This window comes from Pan paniscus, chromosome 9, assembly GCF_029289425.2.
Source record: "Pan paniscus chromosome 9, NHGRI_mPanPan1-v2.0_pri, whole genome shotgun sequence".
In the NCBI taxonomy this organism is placed as follows: Eukaryota; Metazoa; Chordata; class Mammalia; order Primates; family Hominidae; genus Pan; species Pan paniscus.
Window position 1 is genome coordinate 133,754,422 of NC_073258.2, and position 23,835 is coordinate 133,778,256.

A 23,835-nucleotide genomic window follows, 5' to 3' on the forward strand; every position below is an offset into this window, starting at 1 on the left:
TATCTCCTCCGTGTGGACAGGGTGCTTCACTTGGATTCACTGGATGGGACTTGAACACCTGCAGAGTTAAAGCTGAGACGCTGCCTGGGTCATTTAGGCCAGAATGTGCACAGACCCACAAGCACCCGAGGCTCCTGCTGCTGCGCACACTTCCTGCCAACGTTCCCTTGCCCGAAGCTCCCTCCTCTCCCGGCTCCACCCATCACACTACTGAATCCCGATACAACACGTGCTGCTCCATCCTGCCTGTCCACACCTCTTTCCTGTGACTCTCCTCCCTCCCGGGAGTGCACACGCCTTCATTCGCCCATCCCCTCCTGACATGAGAAACGCCATCCTCTGTGGGCCTGAGAACCTTGGTGCCCGCAACATCTGATCTCCTTAGTGTGCTAGAACAGAGCTGCCTGCCCAGGACCCTCAGGCCAGCAGCACCCTGCCCGCCTCTGCCTGCCAAGGAGGGGCCATGGCCTGGGTGGTTAAGGGAGTGGGACCCTGACTTGCCTCATGTCCACTCCTGCCAATGGCCACTCCCCTTTCAGAGGAAACCAACTCTACAACCAGTTAACAGACTAGGAATTTAAACCACAGCCACTTCCCCAATTGCACAAACATTACTTCAACTCTCAGAGTAATGGACCAGCAATGCTGAAGACGCCTTTAAAAAAATGCCAGTCTCACTGCACCCTCTCCTCCAACCTCCCCTTTCATAGAAGAGGTTGCCAAAGTCTAGGGAGAGTACTAGGACTTGAAGGAGGTTCCTTGTTAGTTCAAGGAACCAAACTCCGGTCCTGACTTGAGTCCTGCAATATTTTTATTATGCCAGGCGAAATCCAATTCCCAGTTCTGACTACGGTATCCAGCAACAACTACTAAGTCATTCTATGTCCTGGTGCAAGTCATTGGAAGACCCTGAGGCTCAAATCATGTCATATGAGGCTGACACCTCGTGTTCTGTCTCCCATGTCCCTGCGAAGTTGTTGTTTGTTGTTTGTTTTTGTTTTGTTTTGTTTTTTGAGATGGAGACTCACTCTGTTGCCCAGGCTGGAGTGCAGTGATGTGATCTCGGCTTACTGTGACCTCCGCCTCCTGGGTTCAAACCATTCTCCTGCCTCAGCCTCTCAAGTAACTGGGATTACAGGCATGCGCCACCATACCCAGCAGATTTTTTTGTATTTTTAGTGGAGACAGGGTTTCACAATGTTGGCCATGCTGGTCTTGAACTCCTGACCTCAGCTGATTCACCTGCCTCAGCCTCCCAAGGTGTTGGGATTACAGATGTGAGCCACCACACCAGGCCAGTGAAGTTGTGTTGAGATAATACCTGTGAAAGTTATCTAGAAGGTAAAACCACTATAAAAATAAAATAGAAACGTAACAATAAGCCATGAAAACTGGTGCGAAGGAATCCCTGAGTTCTGACTCTTTCCCTGTTGCTCCCTTATGGCATAACGTGCTTAAGTTTGCAGAGCACTTCCATACTCAGCCACACATTCTCACAACAATCTTTTGAAGATGTGTGATTAGTGCCATTTTCCAGATGAAGAAACTGAGGCTCTAAGAGATGAAGTCACTGTCATTTGCTCGGAGATCTGCAGTGAGTAAAGGGTGTGGCTTGGATTTGAATAGGGTCTTCCAAATCCAGACTCCAGGCTCCTCCCACTGCCAATCACTCTTCAATATGAAAGCAGCCACTGGCACTACTCAGCATGCTAGAACAGAGAATATTCACTCTGTGGGACTCCTCTGGGGGTTGAAATGAGGAACTTCTGAATCAGGGAGCTCATGCTCAACCCTGGCTGAATCCTTGAGGACTCAGGGCAAGCAGAACATCAACTCGTCCTTCAAGGGGAACAAACCATAGGCTGAAGGGAACTTTAGAGCTGCACTAGCCTGGCTTTTTTATTTTACCAAGGCATAAGCACATCCAATGGGAGAAGATGTCTTCACTCAATGGCATAAAACACTTCCGGATGCCCAAAGTCCACCTGGGCAAAGTGGCCAGGTGGATGAAGTTAGTGTCTTGAAGCTTCTTGTTGCCTCTTTCACTGGCCCTTCCTATGCCATCGCCTCTCCCCCCAGGATCAGGGATGTCATCCCTCATCCCTGACATGGCTCATGCCCAGGTCTGCCTACTCCCACAGTAAAATGCTGTCCAACCTCCCTTTCAAAATTACCTCCGCTGGGGAAAATGCTTATCATATATTTGTGCAAAGTTTTAGCAAGGCAGCCCCATGGTATCTAGGGAGGTCTGAAGGATGGTTATCTTTGGGGGTGCAGTTATGGATCATTGCTATTTTCTTCTCTATACTTGCAGTATTTTCATGTTTTATTTTAAATTTTAACAATAATAATGCATTTATTTATATGCTTCTTTTTAGGCCTCTTCTCAGCATACTGTTCCAACCAAAATTGATCTAATAAACATATTTATTTTAAAGCAGCAAAGATTGATACTGACAGACGGTATTTTTATTCCAGGCTCAGTATCACAGCCTAGTGTATTTCCTTAAGCCAAAACCCTGCCCTTCTGAAGTAGAATCCCAGGCATTCTGGTTTATTGGGAATAGAGCTTAGAATTGGGGCACAGTGGGTGTGGCCATGGGGAGATGAAGAAGCCCTTAAACTCTGCTTTTTTTCCTTAATAGATCAGAAGAACATCCTCATTCACTAGAATTTCATTTACATATGGGAGATTTCTGCCAGCAGAAGTCTATGCCCAAATGGTAAAGGGGAAGGCCTGCTCTCGGCCTGCCTTGTGAGCAGTGGGGACGCTGCCCTTCTTCCAGTACATTCTTCATCAAAATTCATGTGCTCTGTTCTCTCATCGCTCCCCTGTTTAGGTTCTGGTATGCACAAAACACATGCTCGAGAATTAGCTGGCACAAACAGTTGATATGTTCCTTCATGTAATGTGAATTTACATGTTCACAGGAGGGCCTGTCAGGGTAACTGGGTTCAAAGGAGTTATACTAATGAGGAAAACTCTAGGTCCTTGACACATAAATACTGGAGATATTTTTCAGCAGATGGATATTTTGGCATTCCCTGAATATGTGTATGCATAAGTTAGCACATCTGGTTGACATCTTATTTGGTTGGGTTAGCCCCAGTTCTTCACAGACTCATTTTTTCCATACTAGTGTCAGACAAAATGGTTAAGGGTCAAGGTGCCCTAGGAGAAACCTACACATACCAAAGAGGTAGGTGGCGTCGGTCAAAAATCCTAAAGCAAGTGACTGGCTTAAACTTAGTTCACAGTGAGAGATGCAAAGAGGCAAACAGAATCAGGAGAGAGTTACTTACATTATCAGAGAACATCATAATTTGGAGCTAGATGGATCAGATCTAACATCTTAAATTGTAGAAGAAACTCAACCTCAGATTTACTGAGACATTAGTGAAGAAACGATGGTGTAGTAAAAAGAACGCTTGAATTTTACTTGCTATGGGGAATAAGTGGATTAACCTTGAGTAAGTTATTTAAACTTGCAGAGCCTCAGTCTTCCCATCTCCAAAATGGGGATAATAATATAGACCTAAACTGAACTATTTATAAGTGAAAATGAAACCATGAAAACATGCAAGAAAATTCTTAACATTATGCCTGATACATGGTAGGCACTTATTTATATTTATTTATTTAAGTGACAGAATGCAAACTAGAAACAAAATTACTCATGTTTTAGTGCTGTTTTCGAAGGTTCATCTCAGAATTGCTTGGAAGAACTTTTCCAAGTCCAAGTGCCATCCTCTCCTATTCACAGAAGAGTTGCAGTTACACACAAGACCATAGCTGGGGTGCAGGGGCGAGTGGCAATTTGTGCGTGTTCGAACCTGAATGAAGACACCCCTGAATGATGTGTAAGACACTATCAAACGTGTGTGTGCGACTACACAAATGTGAATGCAAATGGGGCTTGAAGCTACATGTGTGCCCTAAAACATGTATAGGAGTGTGTGAGAGCATGTGTGTGTGCACAAGTTTCCAAAGGGGACAAATGGCGTTGTCTCAACAGCACTCCCGTTTCCTGGGCGTGTTTCTACAAGCCTGGGTGGTATCACAAACACAAAGGCAGAGGTGACAAAGACCATTAACTCTTAGAAACGCCATATAATAATTATCATGATAGAATTGCTCTTTCATTGCCGAGCCTAATTTGAGAGCCAGCTCAGAGGAGGAGGGAGACACATGAACGATTCTGGCACCATCCAAGCTGATGCTGTGGCTCTAGCTGGGAGAAGAAAAAGCTCTAGGATCTCCTGATGAGCAAACGCCAATCCCCAGCTCCCTGCTAAATTCCACTTCTAACAAGTAGTGGGGGCTGTCTAGTTGGTGTCCTTAGTACATATTAACAATAAATAAAGCTTCAATAAATATGCAAAGCAAAAACTAATTTAAATTGGCATTTGTGTCAGGTGGGGCAAGAGAGTCCGTTCCACCATAAAGTGATTTAGGATATATTACCTCGGGCATCTGCATTACAAATTTACCTCTCATTACAGCTATGTTAACGGGAAAAGGCAGCTTCTCAACAACATGCAAGGCAGAGTTTATTAGCATAAATTTGCATAATAATTAGCTCTGCAGCAAGCAAAGGCTGTCGTGTCTTTCAAACAGGCAACTTCCAATGTCAATTTTCTGTGCTTCACTGCTTGTCCCTGTTCTGTCTAAAGCTCTTGGAACCCCCTTGGCCCTTCTGCTAGTTGGTAAATTCTCCCACCCTGCTCCATTTAGGCTCAAGATTTCACAATCTCTACCCAGCAGCTCTTGGAAGAAAGTGAATGCTGAGTTCCACCCAAGGATGTGATGGCCAGAGGCGGGCCCACAATTCTATTGACTATGGACGAAGGGGACTGGCTACAAGCCCTCACTCCCTACTTTCAGAGCCTATGAAGAGAGGTAACGCAACGGTGTGGCTAATTCCAAAGAAGGTGCAACTGAAACTATTTAGGTGATTTTTGGAATGCATAAATCCAAGTTGTTTATTAGCAGTTTTCTTTATAATTATGTTGTGTCTAAACTAATATTATAATTAGTTCCCATTTCCTGGGTTCATACTGGCTGGGTGGTCTGGGCAGGCAGCTGAAATGAATGAAAATTGTACCAAGGATAAAGACAAAGGAGCAGGGGCTGGGGGTCAAGCGATGTTGGTTCCTCAGACCCTGTCAGGACCACAGGTGGGCAGGAGAGTTCATACCCTGAGCTCAAATATGTTTCTGCAAACTTAGTGGCAGCCTTCAGTCTTCTGAGACACAGGACACATCCTTCTCCAGCAAGCCAGGCAAGGCCTTTCCCAGCCACTGAGATGAATCTGGATGTTCACCTACAGAGGGAGCTTGGGAGAGAGAATGTGATCTCCCTGCAGGGTACGTCCTTAGAGGCTCCAATGAGAGGATGTTCTTAAATATAACCAGATATGTCTCATCTATTAAAATAAAATGTACTAGGTTGGGGTGAGGCAGGTACTGGCTAAGACAGGCAGCTCATCAAAGATGATGGCTTTGCCCTATCCAAGATCAGTGAGATAGATGTGGACAGGCGAAGGCTCTGCTGTGCTTCAAGGAAACCAGCATAGAAATGACATCCGTGTCTGTGTGTGTGTGTGTGTGTGTGTGTTTCTTACTAGCTCAGCAAAAGGGTTTTGCAACATTTGGGTGTGTGGTGGGGGTGATAGTGTAAAACATATAGATGAGACCCTTTCTCACAAGTGGAATGATGTAAAAAGTACAATATATTGAGTGGTTTTTTATGTTTGAGACATAGTTGTATATTTAGATGTATAAATGAGTCTTGAAGATTTTTCTGATTCCAAAGTGCAAATTTTGTCAAAGGAATAGCAGGGGCTTAAGGAAAAATCACTGGCCCAGGAGTCAGACACATGCCTGTGTGCTAGCACTGCCTGTCGAATGATGTGGGCAAGTCACTCCCAGAAACCCAATTTTCCCAAATGTAAATGTAGATCATACTGAGAGGTTAGAAGTGGAACAAGTACTTTCTTGTCTGGCCTATTGTTCATTTTTAAAAGTGATGGAGAGAGTTTTAGGCCCTTTTATAGTTTAGCTAAATATTTGGTGTCTTCTCCAAAAACAAACAAACAAACAAAACTGCAGCTACAAACATTCATTCCAAATTTTGAGTACTGAGCACTCATGGGCCTCCTGTATTTTATTCCTAAAATCCTGCAAATCCAAGAGCAAATCTTCCTGATATCGCCCAATCCTCCTATTGTATAAATGTGAACTGGGCTCAGAAAGGATAAAATGCTTGCCCAGAGTCACGGAGTTAGCGGTAGTGAAGTCAGGACTGCATGTGCAGGACGGCCCCGTACCACCAATTGCTCCTAAGTGATTCCCAAAGGATCATCGTGCACTTGTTTACCGTACTCAGACTCGGGCCACATGAAGTTATGCGATGGGAAGTTAAAAACCACCTGCTGGAGGGTGGGATAGGGAGAGACCGCTAATGAGTACTGGTTTCTTTAATGGCCATGAAAATATTCTAGAATTAAATAGAGGCGATGGGTGCGTAACCTTGGGAATACACTAAAAACTACTAAATTGCATGTTTCGAAATGATGAATTTTATGGCATGTGAATTATATCTCAATTTAAAAATAAACCTACTGTGACAATCACTCAAAATGCTATTAAAGAACTTTGCATTTGAGAAAATAAGTGAGACTATACATTTAAAATAACTCAAAAGGCAACGACAGCATAATTCCCCTGTAAGTTGTAGGAGGAGTAAAAGCAGTTAGAAAGAGAAAATAGAAAATCTAGATATGGTTAACTAAAACAAATGAATGAATCTCTGACTCATACATGTGGGATAACACCCAAAGGGAAATACATCTTCAAACCTGCCTTACTCACCTCTAGGGACGGCTTGATGACCAGATGTGGACTAAGTCTATCAAGTATGAAACGTCTTTCGGCACTTTTCCATAATCACCAGTTAGAGAAGGAGAGTGCGCTACGTATTGGAGAGGAGTTCGGTTGACTATGAGTGCAGTGCTGGTCTAGGGAGGGGACAAAGAGTGAGTGCTGAGTAACCAGGGACAGGTGTCCTGGTGGGCTTGGATTTGTGCACCACTGCACATCTCTCCATCAAACACAAGGGGACTCTAAGTACTCAAGAGTGAGCGACAGAGATTTAGTAGAGGCGTTGACTAAGTCTTGTGACACTGGTTTTACTGAGACAGCACATCTCAGCCAGGAGAACATTGCCTGAGACAAGGGTTGGTGTGAAGACAGATTATTTTGGAAGCAACCCTGGGTGACTGGTGTGAGAGAAAGGGACGGTGAAACCTGGAAGGAGGAAGCCAGCACAGAGAGAGCTCTTGAGTGAGTCACCATAGCGAAGCTGAGGTTCAAGTGAGGCTCAGTCCTGAGCAGCCTTCTGAGGAACCAGGTAAGATACACGTCAGAATTACCTGCCTGAGGGACGGAGGGGGAAGAACACACCCTCCATTTCTGCTTCCCCTATTAGTCATGGGTTCTTAACGATCTCAGACTCTGGTTAACACCTGAGCGCTCCCAAGTTTCCTTCAGGCACCAGTCAAGCCCTGGGGCAGAAAAGCAAGGTGCAGCCCAGGTGAGGGGCTTTCAGTTTGCATCTGCGAGGAGCTCACCATGGCAGCATTGGCTGGAATGAAAGGAGGACAGAACTGGTGTGAGTAAGGGCACAGCAGGTGCTGGGAATGGTGGATTTCCATGGACCAGTGGGACTGAAGAGGAGCAGTGCCAAAGGGCTCTCCTAGCAGGACTCCAACCACGGAAACCCAGGACAGGGAGCTGAGGGCAGTTCTCAGCACCATTCTAATGAGCTGCCCCAAAGCTGAAGTCAGAACTTGTCCTGCCATTGGCAATGCCAGCCGTAGAAACTAGACTGCAGGCTCCTTGGGGGTAAGAGTTACATCAGCTCCATTTACCCCTGAGTTCTCCGCGTGCAGACCTGTGCCTGCCACATGACAGGCTCTCAGTAAATAGGTAGCAAATGCGAAGTCACCATGTTGCCAGGGATATGAAATATCTGCTGGTCTTGACATCCTAACCTTCAACAATGCTTTTGCCAAGTGATTATAAACAAATGCAATGAATAGTTACTATTTATTGACCCAGATACACGGCTATGTACTTTATATATGTTAGCTCACTGAAAACTCACAAGACCCCTTAAAATAAGAGCAATAAATTATCATACTTGTTTGTGAATAAAGAAAAAGGCTTAGAATACTGGCCCAAGGTCACAGAAGTGGTGAATAGCACACCCTGGGATGGAAACCATTTTGACTTATTCCAGAATGTATATTCTTCAATATTAATCCATCTTCCATTCCACGCCATCCATTCTCTACATGAATGACTCCAGTAATGGGAATCTCATTCATTATTTGCCGAGATAGCTCGTTCAATCTTTACAGAGCCCTTGGGGCCATACAGAATAAGTCAATCCACATTTCTTTCTTTCAATATGTAAATCTACTTGAAAATCTATATCTTTCTAGAGCTCATTTCAAATGATAATCTTTTATTTTTCTAAAACCACCAAGTAAAAGAGCTACTTTTCTTCCCTGACATCTGGATTCAGATATTATATCTGAGGTTTGTGTATCATATATGAGCTGGACCAGAAGACTTCTAAAGTCCTTCCCAAGTGAGAAATTTTGTTCCTCTTGCTCTAGTAAAGCAGTGGTCCCTCTCCTTACTTTGGCTGCCAGGAGCCTAAGAGTTTTAGTACCTCTATGTAAGCATACTCTGGTATTAGTTGATTACAATCTGTTGCTGTGTGTTCCAGCTCCCTTTAGAGGGAGAAGAAAGTATAAACTCTTAGCCCATGGTGGGAGCCTATGCAGACTTTCCAGGCCAGACTTCAGAGGTCCTTGAGGTTGGCTTCCAGGAGGATGGCAGCCGTGGCCTGGGGAGAGTAAAGGATGCCCACCAGCTAGTCAGGGCTCTTGCCCCCAGGATCCTATGTGAAGCTTTGGTTCACAGGTCGTGAGCAGCAGGATATTCTTGTTGTTAATATAATTTTTTATCTACTCTTGCAAAAATATGATGAGAATATTAAATCCAGCCCTCTCCATAATCATGCGTCATTATCTAATCCCTTTGTTACACAGATGGCTAAGCTTTAAAATGCTGCTATAGGTGGAAACAGAGCTATCAGAAGCCACATCTCTCAGCTCCATTTCAAAAGTTGCCCGTAATGAGAAACAAAGTTAAATAACCATGCACAGAATGACGCCCACCCCTGTCCGTCCACCATCATACTTTCTCGCAGGCATCCTCAGCTCACCAGGAAGTGGCACCTAGGGCAAGTACTAGGGGACAGGAGGGCAGAGAGCAGAAAGACGGAAAGTGTGCGTGCAGTGGACGTCAGCCTCTCACGCGTCCCCACCCTGCCCTGTCAGCGCAGCTGCGTTTTGTCACAGACTGAGTAGTAGACGAGGCTCACCTCCTCCCCATACCCCCTTTCTTAAAGTAGCTGCAAGAGTGCAAAATATTGACACTGACAGATATCAGAGGTGGCTGTAGGACCAATATTTCTATGGCATTGTCAGGAATGGTTTGGCAGCCTGCTATGTGCTCACCAGCCTTTCATTCATTACGAGGCCAAACGGGAGCCATGTTTCTCCAAAGACAAAACCAGGACAGAGCGCGCTGGGTCTCAGAGCCTTCTCCTCAATGAGGCCTTTCCCTGGGACAAGATGCTGCAGCAGGAGAATCTCTGCATTCTTCTGACAGCTTTCTAGAGAAAGGAGGCCACTTCCCAAGGGCTCTGGGGGATGAGCAGTGGGGACGCTGCCGGGAAGCAGTTCGACGCTGACTGATGCTTTGCTGCAGGGGCTCTGCTCTGAAGCCGGACACTGCCAGGTGCACACAGGGACAGTCCTCTCATGCCTGGCCCCCCAAGAAAAGTCTTGGCCAGGAAAAAGCACGATCCATCTACGCTGGGGAGGGATCTGACAATTTAATCAGGAGGAAGAAATTCTTCCGAGCCAGCCCAGGACACCTGATTCTCCCACTTCCCCCATCTCTGAGGCACTCTTTAACTTGGAGAGCTGCACACAGAGAGCAGGAGACCTAGGCCTAGGGGACCTTGGTCCTGCCAAAGCCTGGGCTCTTGGATTCCTAAGTCGGTGTGGAAACAAGGAATCTGCAGCAATCAAACCTCCACCCAAATTCCAACCAGCCTGTATTTTTTTCCTTTTTATTCAGTTATTTGAATGATAAACCTAACATCTGTTATTTGGGAGGACTTAAAGAATATAAAATATCTAATGTAAAATCCATAGTCTCTCCCTCTCCCATGTACATTGGTATTACTAATTTTTAGAATTTTAGAAAGACGCTGTATATTCTTCCATAATTTACTCTTGGTTTGTTATTTTTTATATAAACATATATAAAAATCTGTACACTTTTTTGTTTTTTTCATACAATAGGGTAGTGGGATATATATTATTTTGTACTTTATTTACTTAATATTTTGTAGACACGCTTTCAAGGCAATGCATGCATACCTTTGGAAAACGAATTGGCTACTTCTGTCTAATTCTATATTAACTTTTCTAAATAGTTTGTCCCCCTTCCCTATTCCAAACATTTTTCTAGCTGAATTCCTCAGGTTTTGAGAGGCAGGTGATGTCTGGGATGAATTGTTGGCATTCCTCCACTGTAAGCCTCCATTCTGCACTGGTTCACTCAGACCACCCACTTCCACCTGCAAAGAAAACTGTCCCTGCATATGGGGTTCCATTTAAGATGTGAGGAAAGTAAGGCTTCAAGAGGAGATGTTATACAAGACTGTAGAATTCTAGGCCAGAAGTGGCTGTGAACGTCATGCAAACGCAAGCAGCGGTCCAGACTTGAATCTCCCCTTTGGCTGGCTTCCTCCACTGTAACACAGAAAGACTCCTCAGAGCACTGTCACAAGTCTCAAATGAGACGCCCCCCACCCCCATAGAATCATGTGTGAATGCAAGCCATCATCATCCTCATCATTGTCATCATCATCATCATCATGAAGATACGCAGGCTCAGAGAAGCTAAGTGACTCTCCAGCTGGTCAGCAGGCTGGTGATGGAGCAGCGTGAAACATGCACCTCCTGACCCCACTAGGAATCTTCTGTATTCCAAAAGACTCATCTCAACTGGTTCTTCTCTGCCAAGCAGGTGAAGGCCCAGACAAAAAGATTGCAGTTGATTGATTTCTAGTAGAGCTAGTGTGGGTGACCACTTTGTGATCGGTTAGTGATGGTTGGCGGTGGGGCAGGAGGTAGCACCCAGTCTTATTTTGCTGCCCCCCATCTAGACTACCTACTGCAGGTGGCCAAGGCCTTGTCCTTGAGGGAATTCTGCAACAGAGAGTATCACTCTTTCTGGGTTGCGGTTCTCTAGAGTGACGCTAGGGAAATCAGACGAGGTGGACTTCTGAGCTTTGCTTATGGCTCTGTGAGCTCATTTAGAACTCAACCCTGCCTGGATATCAGGAGGGCTGGGTTTGGCCAAGGGAGTCTGGAGAGGTCTGTGCCCCATCAAGCTGAGGAACAAGTGCTGAGATTGCCCCGTGACTTGGAGCTCATCACATGGAGTCAGGTTCAAGCTTTCCAGCCCTGCCCTCATTTTCCCCGTGGGCTCGATGTGATACCTTTCTGAGTGGGAAGTGGAAAGCAATCTGAAATCAAGAGTAAAATAAAGCAAGATCCCTACCTAATGACGCTTGTAAAACTGGATTCTATACAATTTTAAGACTGTAATCTGAAAAGTGAAATTATAAAATCAATAAAGGGAAATGTCAGAGCTTGTCTTTGTGAACTAGAACTCGGTAAGAATTTTTTTAATTACTATAAATAACTTCAAAAGCAAAAAGCACAAGGAAAAATGATGACTGAGGATGACAGAATTAAGAATTTCTATTAAATGAAGGAAGCACAAGAAATATGTTAACAGTCAACTCATTGGGAGAAGACATTTGCAATGCATAAAAACACCAAGGGATGAATACTTTGTTTCTACAAAGAAAATCTTCAAATCAATAAGAAAAAGAAAAGACTCCTATTGGAATATAGGCAAAAGATGCAAACAGACAATTTAAACATACAATGCAAATGCCCATCTACCGGCCACAGAAAAAAAATACTCAGATAAATACAGACTGAAAGAATCAGAATGTGGAATACAAGCACTTCACACATAATTTGCTGGGAAAAACTGGAAAGCTGGATAATGGCAAGAGTTGGAGGGGATACAGAAAATATGAGAAACCTTATGGAAGCCGCGATTCTAGGGAGGAATCTGGTAACTCTTAGACTGAGTAAATTACATTGCTATGACCTAGCAATTTCACTTCTGAGTCCATCTCAGCCCCCAGGTATTATCCGCGTACTGAAGTGGGAATCTGCAAAGATGTCTGCTGCAGTGTTGTGTAGAGAAGGGGACTGGACAGATATATTTGAGGTGCACACCAAGCAGGGGTGTGGACGCACCGAGCACGCCACGGTGGCTGTGCGCAATGAACCCAAGATGCGTGCAGCCGCCCGGACGATCTGATAAACATGGGGCTGAATGAAAACACGGGAACAAGGAGACACCCAACACAGTATCACCTACATTGCTCCATTAAAACAGCTGAACATCTACATGCTTTCCACACTGGACACACAAACACGGCAACACGACAGACACACTGCATGTGTGCAGGGACTACAGCAGAGACTGAGGATAAAAGAAAATGAGCAATGGAGTAAGCAGGTCCTTGTGTAAACCGGTGACAAAGGAAGGAATATGTTTCAGTCATTAGCCTGTGCCGGAGTGAAAATGAAATAGTAATATAAAAGGCAACACGCTTTTGAAGTTTAGAGACCTGGCTTCTACCCCTGCTCAATGACTCCTGCTGTCTAGGCCCTTGACCCTCTTCCCTCCAGTGAGGAGGACGCAGACAACCCTGGAAATCACCTCTGGTCTAAGGTTCTGGGATGCACCACGGGCAGCTCCCTGAGCGCCGCAATGCTCGCTTTTACTGAGCGGCACTGGCTCCGATCAGGCACAAGAGGGCGCTCCGTGCCCGTGTAGTTTAAGAATCTTGGCTGTCACTCCAAACTCAAGACGTAAACCCAGAAATCTCTCCACCGCCCCCAACTACCACCTTCATACACTCCTTATGCTATGCTATTCTTTTACTGCTTGAGAAATACAAAGCACCCACCTACTAGGGGTTATAAACGACAGATTAGAGACTTCCGAGGCCACGTGAATCTTTTTTACTGGAATCCTTACATTCCCCAAATGTGCCACGTCAGTTCTCCCTCTTGTTGATCCAAGCTCATCCCCACCCCAATATTCCTTCCTCCCACCCAGTTCCTGCCGTGTCTCACCCAGTTTTCCACATACACGCCCGCCTGAATTGATCTCCTGGCCCCTGGCTCTCTCTGGATGAAGACATTTGCTGTTGGCAAGCATGTTTGATATGTAATTGCTTGTACTTTTGATACGCATTTTAGGCTAGTGTAAGCAACGAGAGGCGTATTTCAACTGAACAGAAGGCAAGAATGGATCCATGGAGCGCACAGCCTCACAGCAGGGTTATCCCATCTGAATAATCTCCCCTTTCCGGAGGTGCTCAAGGCCAGGCATTGACCATGCAGGAATGTCACAGGGGGACCCACATTTTTGATGGGCAGCTGGAGTAGATGGTGCTTCAGATGATTTATAAGCATTCATTTGATTTTCATATATGTGGATTCAACTTATGATCTCAGATCTGATTTCCTTTCAGATAAATCAAAAATCTCTATATGAAAAGAGGCTAAAAAATGGCTAAAACAAATCTGCCCGAGTACTCTACACTTGTTCTGGGGTGATGAAAAAATGACTGTGACACCCTGCAAAGTGCACAGCCAGGCGTGGCCACCCACTGTAAGAACCTCGGGAGGTTCCCATTTCATCTCTTGCACCAGCTCACCGTGTGACCTCACAAATTCACCATTTCACAATTTGTGAATTGTGAATTCACAAATTCACCACCCCCTCCACTTCCGCCTGCCTGTTGTAAGGTGAGAGGAAGGACCTATATGTTCCCCAAGGTCCTGTCCACCTCCCACATCCCCCAACCTTCTCCATCCTGCTGCAGGCTCTGCCTTTTGCTCCATAATGATGCCAGAGACACGCTGAGGTGCCCGTCCAAGGGGATGGAAGATAGGCATCACTCTCCCTTTTCACAAAGCAGCTCATTGGGAATGCCTTTTGAACTTCAACCATGTTAGAAAAACAGTTTTACAGAATTAATTCAACATAAGGAGGAGCATTTTAGCAGAAGTGTCTAGAGAGTTGGGAACAGAGCAATGACCAGAGAAGAAAACTCCTTATGGTCTATGAATAGGGTCCCCACTCACCCTGCCCATCCACACCAGAGCCAGAACTACTGGCCAATCCACAAGAGCTACAGCAACCCAGCCAGATGCAGATGGCCGGATGTATAGACCTGACCTGGAATCAACCTGCGGGACTGTAGGATGGTAACTCTCAGACTCCAGTGTGTCCCCTCATCACCCATGCGGTCTTGTGAGAATGTGGGTTCAGCTTTGGTAGGTCTGGGATGATGCCTGGAACTTTTGATTTTCAACAAGCTCTCATGACACTACTGCGGCCGGTGTGTGGCCCACACGGTGAGTAGGAAGGCCCTGAGAGGGAAGATGAAGTAGAATGCCAAGGATTCTATACTTGCCGCGGCACCGTGAGAAAACATTCCCACTTTGTTAATCAAATGTGTTTTTTTGAGAAAACATTCCCACTTTGTTAATCAAATGTTTTTTTTTTTTTTTTTTTCCTAAAATAGGCTTTAGTCTCATCTGTGGAATGTTTTAGGTATAATGCTACCTGAGACAAGAGGGTTAGTTGAGAGGACACCCCCAGGTCTGGGGTGCCATATTCACACATTTCATTAAACAAGTTCCTCCCTGCCCTCAAATCAGCAAAACACCCAAACCCACTGTGCCTGTTTATTTTCACTCATTCTATTGAGGAGCCATCGAGCACCTTGAAGCTGGAGAGAGAATCCGTATAAAAGCTCTTGTTGCTATGAAGGAGCTCAATGGTTTTTATTGCTTCCATCCTTTAAACACCTTGCAGGCATCTGTTTGTTCACCTCTTCATTCATTCATGATTTACTCACCTAGGCCTTCTGCATGCTGAAGCCTGTTCTGGAGGCTGAGATATCGGTGCAGAACACGACTGTTCATGGGTCTCGGAGTCTAGTGGGGACACAGGTGAGTGGAAGAGTGGGGGTGAAGCGTGCATGGTGGGGAAAGGGGCTTACCGCCAGGCCTTATTAGCTTTTGGTGAGAGGACCAGTTTCGACATTATATCCACAAACATAAATTGGAAGTGTTAGAATTGGAAGGACCTGAAGCCCAGATAATCAATGTAGCTATTCCTTGTAGGACACTCCTGCAGCATCCCAGTGTGCTCCTGACCTCAGGGTGACAGGCGCATCTGATGTCCCTGGTGGAGAGGGGAGGTATACCCATCCCTTATATTTACAGGACTTGGTGCTTCCATCTGGAGGGTTAGGGCTCTTTGAACAGTTAATTCTCCGTTTCCTTTGGGATGTCAGCCCCCTTGGTACCACCTAGCAGACATCTCTGAGGATGCGGCATCCTACTGATCATTTAAGTGAACGCCTCCACTAGATCACAGATTCCGCAACTTAGGAACCGAGGCTGATGATTCTCTGCGTTCCCAATTCCTAACCCAGTGTGTGCTACAAAGCACAAGCTCAACGAATATGTAAGGAATTCGCAAGTGGCTGAGCGAATGAATGAAGAGCTCTTACACGGGACTGTATTTGGTGTTCACAGCTCGTCTTTTGTTTTCGACATCCTGAGCTGGAGTAGATTGACTTCTCTTCTTGAGATGACAGACGGAGGCTTCTATCACATTCTCCCTTTGGATAAGCCCAATAGTGTATTAAATGCACTCCTGCTCTAGGGGGATCCTGCCACTGGACCTCTCTAAGCACCCCCTCTTAACCCCACGGGGAGGCTTTGTGGGGTACCTCAATGGTACTCATCACCCAATCCAGAATCTCCTTCTAGGAGGAGAAACTGAGGCCACAGTAAACATCCAGCCCCCGCCGTTCGAATGGCAGGTGAAGCGCTGGCAGCGCCCCTCCCCGCCCCTCTCCGCAGACAGCCCCCACCCTTCTCAGCAGCCTTCAGCCGCCAGCGTGTGCTGTGAGGCCCTTCCTCTTCCAGGCATCTGCCCCTTGCATCCCAACGGGAGCGCGGTCCCCTGGGAGGCGTCCCTCAGCAGCCCCGGGAAGTTCTGTCCCTGCTCCCGAGTGTGCCCAGAGTCCTGCCGCTTCCTTCTAGCGCGCGTTCTTTACTGGCCCCATTCCTGCTGCTAAGAGCCCTGAGACGGCCGGGGGTGCCCGGGCCCAGAGCAGCTCCCGGCTCAGGGACCCCTCCCCGGGCCAAGGGCAGGACAAGCCCGGGCCTGGGCCTCCACCTCGGCTCCCCTCCAAACTCTAGAGGAGCCCCGCGTCCGCACGACCCGGGGTCCTGGGCCACTCCGGGAGCCCCTGGAAGCCACCGGCTCCCGCGCTGGAGTCTTGGGGCCTCGGGTAGGCGAGCCGGGCTCCACCCCGCGGGGGCAGAGGGAAGGCCGGGTCTGCCCAAGGCGGAGGACCCGCTCCGCCCTCCCCTCCCCACCCTCCCCTCTTCCCCTCCCCCCCACCCCTCCTCTCCTCCCCTCCCCATCCTTCCTCTTCCCCTCCTCCCCATCCTCTCCACCCTCCCCTCCCCACCCTCCCCTCTTCCCTTCCCCACCTGCCATCCTCCCCTCCTCACCCTCTCCTCCCCCTCGCCCATCCCCCTTCCCCTCCTGCCCTCCTCATCCTCTCCTCCCCCTCGCCGATGCCCCTTCCCCTCCTCCCCTCCTCATCCTCTCCTCCCCCTCGCCCATCCCCCTTCCCCTCCTCCCCTCCTCACCCTCTCCTCCCCCTCGCCGATGCCCCTTCCACTCCTCCCCTCCTCACCCTCTCCTCCCCCTCGCCCATCCCCCTTCCCCTCCTCCCCTCCTCACCCTCTCCTCCCCCTCGCCCATCCCCCTTCCCCTCCTCCCCTCCTCACCCTCTCCTCCCCCTCGCCCATCCCCCTTCCCCTCCTCCCCTCCTCACCCTCTCCTCCCCCTCGCCCATCCCCCTTCCCCTCCTCCCCTCCTCACCCTCTCCTCCCCCTCGCCGATGCCCCTTCCACTCCTCCCCTCCTCACCCTCTCCTCCCCCTCGCCGATCCCCCTTCCCCTCCTCCCCTCCTCACCCTCTCCTCCCCCTCGCCCATCCCCCTTCCCCTCCTCCCCTCCTCACCCTCTCCTCCCCCTCGCCCATCCCCCTTCCCCTCCTCCCCTCCTCACCCTCTCCTCCCCCTCGCCGATGCCCCTTCCCCTCCTCCCCTCCTCACCCTCTCCTCCCCCTCGCCCATCCCCCTTCCCCTCCTCCCCTCCTCACCCTCTCCTCCCCCTCGCCGATGCCCCTTCCCCTCCTCCCCTCCTCATCCTCTCCTCCCCCTCGCCCATCCCCCTTCCCCTCCTCCCCTCCTCACCCTCTCCTCCCCCTCGCCGATGCCCCTTCCCCTCCTACCCTCCTCACCCTCTCCTCCCCCTCGCCCATCCCCCTTCCCCTCCTCCCCTCCTCACCCTCTCCTCCCCCTCGCCCATCCCCCTTCCCCTCCTCCCCTCCTCACCCTCTCCTCCCCCTCACCGATGCCCCTTCCCCTCCTCCCCTCCTCACCCTCTCCTCCCCCTCACCGATGCCCCTTCCCCTCCTCCCCTCCTCATCCTCTCCTCCCCCTCGCCCATCCCCCTTCCCCTCCTCCCCTCCTCATCCTCTCCTCCCCCTCGCCCATCCCCCTTCCCCTCCTCCCCTCCTCACCCTCTCCTCCCCCTCGCCCATCCCCCTTCCCCTCCTCCCCTCCTCACCCTCTCCTCCCCCTCGCCCATCCCCCTTCCCCTCCTCCCCTCCTCACCCTCTCCTCCCCCTCCCCGATGCCCCTTCCCCTCCTCCCCTCCTCACCCTCTCCTACCCCTCGCCCATCCCCCTTCCCCTCCTCCCCTCCTCACCCTCTCCTCCCCCTCGCCCATCCCCCTTCCCCTCCTCCCCTCCTCACCCTCTCCTCCCCCTCGCCCATCCCCCTTCCCCTCCTCCCCTCCTCACCCTCTCCTCCCCCTCGCCCATCCCCCTTCCCCTCCTCCCCTCCTCACCCTCTCCTCCCCCTCGCCCATCCCCCTTCCCCTCCTCCCCTCCTCACCCTCTCCTCCCCCTCGCCCATCCCCCTTCCCCTATTCCCCTCCTCACCCTCTCCTCCCCCTCGCCGATCCCCCTTCCCCTCCTCCCCTCCTCACCCTCTCCTCCCCCTCGCCGATGCCCCTTCCCCTCCTCCCCTCCTCACCCTCTCCTCCCCCTCGCCCATCCCCCTTCCCCTCCTCCCCTCCTCACCCTCTCCTCCCCCTCGCCCATCCCCCTTCCCCTATTCCCCTCCTCACCCTCTCCTCCCCCTCGCCCATCCCCCTTCCCCTCCTCCCCTCCTCACCCTCTCCTCCCCCTCGCCGATGCCCCTTCCCCTCCTCCCCTCCTCACCCTCTCCTCCCCCTCGCCCATCCCCCTTCCCCTCCTCCCCTCCTCACCCTCTCCTCCCCCTCGCCGATGCCCCTTCCCCTCCTCCCCTCCTCACCCTCTCCTCCCCCTCGCCCATCCCCCTTCCCCTCCTCCCCTCCTCACCCTCTCCTCCCCCTCGCCGATGCCCCTTCCCCTCCTCCCCTCCTCACCCTCTCCTCCCCCTCGCCGATGCCCCTTCCCCTCCTCCCCTCCTCATCCTCTCCTCCCCCTCGCCGATGCCCCTTCCCCTCCTCCCCTCCTCACCCTCTCCTCCCCCTCGCCCATCCCCCTTCCCCTCCTCCCCTCCTCACCCTCTCCTCCCCCTCGCCCATCCCCCTTCCCCTCCTCCCCTCCTCACCCTCTCCTCCCCCTCGCCGATGCCCCTTCCCCTCCTCCCCTCCTCACCCTCTCCTCCCCCTCGCCGATGCCCCTTCCCCTCCTCCCCTCCTCACCCTCTCCTCCCCCTCGCCGATGCCCCTTCCCCTCCTCCCCTCCTCACCCTCTCCTCCCCCTCGCCGATGCCCCTTCCCCTCCTCCCCTCCTCATCCTCTCCTCCCCCTCGCCCATCCCCCTTTCCCTCCTCCCCTCCTCATCCTCTCCTCCCCCTTGCCCATCCCCCTTTCCCTCCTCCCCTCCTCATCCTCTCCTCCCCCTTGCCCATCCCCCTGTCCCTCCTCCCCTCCTCACCCTCTCCTCCCCCTCGCCGATGCCCCTTCCCCTCCTCCCCTCCTCATCCTCTCCTCCCCCTCGCCGATCCCCCTTCCCCTCCTCCCCTCCTCATCCTCTCCTCCCCATCGCCCATCCCCCTTCCCCTCCTCCCCTCCTCACCCTCTCCTCCCCCTCGCCGATGCCCCTTCCCCTCCTCCCCTCCTCATCCTCTCCTCCCCCTCGCCCATCCCCCTTTCACTCCTCCCCACCTCCCCCTCTCCTCCCCCTCGCCCATCCCCCTTTCACTCCTCCCCTCCTCATCCTCTCCTCCCCCTTGCCCATCCCCCTTCCCCTCCTCCCCACCTCACCCTCTCCTCCCCCTCGCCCATCCCCCTTCCCCTATTCCCCTCCTCACCCTCTCCTCCCCCTCGCCCATCCCCCTTCCCCTCCTCCCCTCCTCACCCTCTCCTCCCCCTCGCCGATGCCCCTTCCCCTCCTCCCCTCCTCACCCTCTCCTCCCCCTCGCCCATCCCCCTTCCCCTCCTCCCCTCCTCACCCTCTCCTCCCCCTCGCCGATGCCCCTTCCCCTCCTCCCCTCCTCACCCTCTCCTCCCCCTCGCCCATCCCCCTTCCCCTCCTCCCCTCCTCACCCTCTCCTCCCCCTCGCCGATGCCCCTTCCCCTCCTCCCCTCCTCACCCTCTCCTCCCCCTCGCCGATGCCCCTTCCCCTCCTCCCCTCCTCACCCTCTCCTCCCCCTCGCCGATGCCCCTTCCCCTCCTCCCCTCCTCACCCTCTCCTCCCCCTCGCCCATCCCCCTTCCCCTCCTCCCCTCCTCACCCTCTCCTCCCCCTCCCCGATGCCCCTTCCCCTCCTCCCCTCCTCACCCTCTCCTCCCCCTCGCCCATCCCCCTTCCCCTCCTCCCCTCCTCACCCTCTCCTCCCCCTCGCCCATCCCCCTTCCCCTCCTCCCCTCCTCACCCTCTCCTCCCCCTCGCCCATCCCCCTTCCCCTCCTCCCCTCCTCACCCTCTCCTCCCCCTCGCCCATCCCCCTTCCCCTCCTCCCCTCCTCACCCTCTCCTCCCCCTCGCCCATCCCCCTTCCCCTATTCCCCTCCTCACCCTCTCCTCCCCCTCGCCGATCCCCCTTCCCCTCCTCCCCTCCTCACCCTCTCCTCCCCCTCGCCGATCCCCCTTCCCCTCCTCCCCTCCTCACCCTCTCCTCCCCCTCGCCCATCCCCCTTCCCCTCCTCCCCTCCTCACCCTCTCCTCCCCCTCCCCGATGCCCCTTCCCCTCCTCCCCTCCTCACCCTCTCCTCCCCCTCGCCCATCCCCCTTCCCCTCCTCCCCTCCTCACCCTCTCCTCCCCCTCGCCCATCCCCCTTCCCCTCCTCCCCTCCTCACCCTCTCCTCCCCCTCGCCCATCCCCCTTCCCCTCCTCCCCTCCTCACCCTCTCCTCCCCCTCGCCCATCCCCCTTCCCCTCCTCCCCTCCTCACCCTCTCCTCCCCCTCGCCCATCCCCCTTCCCCTATTCCCCTCCTCACCCTCTCCTCCCCCTCGCCGATGCCCCTTCCCCTCCTCCCCTCCTCACCCTCTCCTCCCCCTCGCCCATCCCCCTTCCCCTCCTCCCCTCCTCACCCTCTCCTCCCCCTCGCCCATCCCCCTTCCCCTATTCCCCTCCTCACCCTCTCCTCCCCCTCGCCCATCCCCCTTCCCCTCCTCCCCTCCTCACCCTCTCCTCCCCCTCGCCGATGCCCCTTCCCCTCCTCCCCTCCTCACCCTCTCCTCCCCCTCGCCCATCCCCCTTCCCCTCCTCCCCTCCTCACCCTCTCCTCCCCCTCGCCGATGCCCCTTCCCCTCCTCCCCTCCTCACCCTCTCCTCCCCCTCGCCCATCCCCCTTCCCCTCCTCCCCTCCTCACCCTCTCCTCCCCCTCGCCGATGCCCCTTCCCCTCCTCCCCTCCTCACCCTCTCCTCCCCCTCGCCCATCCCCCTTCCCCTCCTCCCCTCCTCACCCTCTCCTCCCCCTCGCCGATGCCCCTTCCCCTCCTCCCCTCCTCACCCTCTCCTCCCCCTCGCCCATCCCCCTTCCCCTCCTCCCCTCCTCACCCTCTCCTCCCCCTCGCCGATGCCCCTTCCCCTCCTCCCCTCCTCACCCTCTCCTCCCCCTCGCCGATGCCCCTTCCCCTCCTCCCCTCCTCATCCTCTCCTCCCCCTCGCCGATGCCCCTTCCCCTCCTCCCCTCCTCATCCTCTCCTCCCCCTCGCCGATGCCCCTTCCCCTCCTCCCCTCCTCACCCTCTCCTCCCCCTCGCCGATGCCCCTTCCCCTCCTCCCCTCCTCACCCTCTCCTCCCCCTCGCCGATGCCCCTTCCCCTCCTCCCCTCCTCATCCTCTCCTCCCCCTCGCCCATCCCCCTTTCCCTCCTCCCCTCCTCATCCTCTCCTCCCCCTTGCCCATCCCCCTTTCCCTCCTCCCCTCCTCATCCTCTCCTCCCCCTTGCCCATCCCCCTGTCCCTCCTCCCCTCCTCACCCTCTCCTCCCCCTCGCCGATGCCCCTTCCCCTCCTCCCCTCCTCATCCTCTCCTCCCCCTCGCCGATCCCCCTTCCCCTCCTCCCCTCCTCATCCTCTCCTCCCCATCGCCCATCCCCCTTCCCCTCCTCCCCTCCTCACCCTCTCCTCCCCCTCGCCGATGCCCCTTCCCCTCCTCCCCTCCTCATCCTCTCCTCCCCCTCGCCCATCCCCCTTTCACTCCTCCCCACCTCATCCTCTCCTCCCCCTCGCCCATCCCCCTTTCACTCCTCCCCTCCTCATCCTCTCCTCCCCCTTGCCCATCCCCCTTCCCCTCCTCCCCTCCTCACCCTCTCCTCCCCCTCGCCCATCCCCCTTCCCCTATTCCCCTCCTCACCCTCTCCTCCCCCCCGCCCATCCCCCTTCCCCTCCTCCCCTCCTCACCCTCTCCTCCCCCTCGCCCATCCCCCTTCCCCTCCTCCCCTCCTCACCCTCTCCTCCCCCTCGCCCATCCCCCTTCCCCTCCTCCCCTCCTCACCCTCTCCTCCCCCTCGCCGATGCCCCTTCCCCTCCTCCCCTCCTCACCCTCTCCTCCCCCTCGCCCATCCCCCTTCCCCTCCTCCCCTCCTCACCCTCTCCTCCCCCTCGCCGATGCCCCTTCCCCTCCTCCCCTCCTCACCCTCTCCTCCCCCTCGCCGATGCCCCTTCCCCTCCTCCCCTCCTCACCCTCTCCTCCCCCTCGCCGATGCCCCTTCCCCTCCTCCCCTCCTCACCCTCTCCTCCCCCTCGCCGATGCCCCTTCCCCTCCTCCCCTCCTCACCCTCTCCTCCCCCTCGCCGATGCCCCTTCCCCTCCTCCCCTCCTCACCCTCTCCTCCCCCTCGCCGATGCCCCTTCCCCTCCTCCCCTCCTCATCCTCTCCTCCCCCTCGCCCATCCCCCTTTCCCTCCTCCCCTCCTCATCCTCTCCTCCCCCTCGCCCATCCCCCTTTCCCTCCTCCCCTCCTCATCCTCTCCTCCCCCTTGCCCATCCCCCTGTCCCTCCTCCCCTCCTCACCCTCTCCTCCCCCTCGCCGATGCCCCTTCCCCTCCTCCCCTCCTCATCCTCTCCTCCCCCTCGCCGATCCCCCTTCCCCTCCTCCCCTCCTCATCCTCTCCTCCCCATCGCCCATCCCCCTTCCCCTCCTCCCCTCCTCACCCTCTCCTCCCCCTCGCCCATCCCCCTTCCCCTCCTCCCCTCCTCACCCTCTCCTCCCCCTCGCCGATGCCCCTTCCCCTCCTCCCCTCCTCACCCTCTCCTCCCCCTCGCCGATGCCCCTTCCCCTCCTCCCCTCCTCACCCTCTCCTCCCCCTCGCCGATGCCCCTTCCCCTCCTCCCCTCCTCACCCTCTCCTCCCCCTCGCCCATCCCCCTTCCCCTCCTCCCCTCCTCACCCTCTCCTCCCCCTCGCCGATGCCCCTTCCCCTCCTCCCCTCCTCATCCTCTCCTCCCCCTCGCCCATCCCCCTTTCACTCCTCCCCACCTCACCCTCTCCTCCCCCTCGCCCATCCCCCTTTCACTCCTCCCCTCCTCATCCTCTCCTCCCCCTTGCCCATCCCCCTTCCCCTCCTCCCCTCCTCACCCTCTCCTCCCCCTCGCCCATCCCCCTTCCCCTATTCCCCTCCTCACCCTCTCCTCCCCCTCGCCCATCCCCCTTCCCCTCCTCCCCTCCTCACCCTCTCCTCCCCCTCGCCGATGCCCCTTCCCCTCCTCCCCTCCTCACCCTCTCCTCCCCCTCGCCCATCCCCCTTCCCCTCCTCCCCTCCTCACCCTCTCCTCCCCCTCGCCGATGCCCCTTCCCCTCCTCCCCTCCTCACCCTCTCCTCCCCCTCGCCCATCCCCCTTCCCCTCCTCCCCTCCTCACCCTCTCCTCCCCCTCGCCGATGCCCCTTCCCCTCCTCCCCTCCTCACCCTCTCCTCCCCCTCGCCGATGCCCCTTCCCCTCCTCCCCTCCTCATCCTCTCCTCCCCCTCGCCGATGCCCCTTC

The 23,835-nt window shown here is 53.8% G+C and overlaps 1 protein-coding gene across 5 annotated transcripts in view; it reads right to left on the reverse strand.

Moving 5' to 3' along the window:
• OPCML (opioid binding protein/cell adhesion molecule like) overlaps positions 1–23,835 on the reverse strand; it is a 1,145,446-nt gene that overhangs the window by 653,341 nt on the left and 468,270 nt on the right. The window lies entirely within an intron of this gene.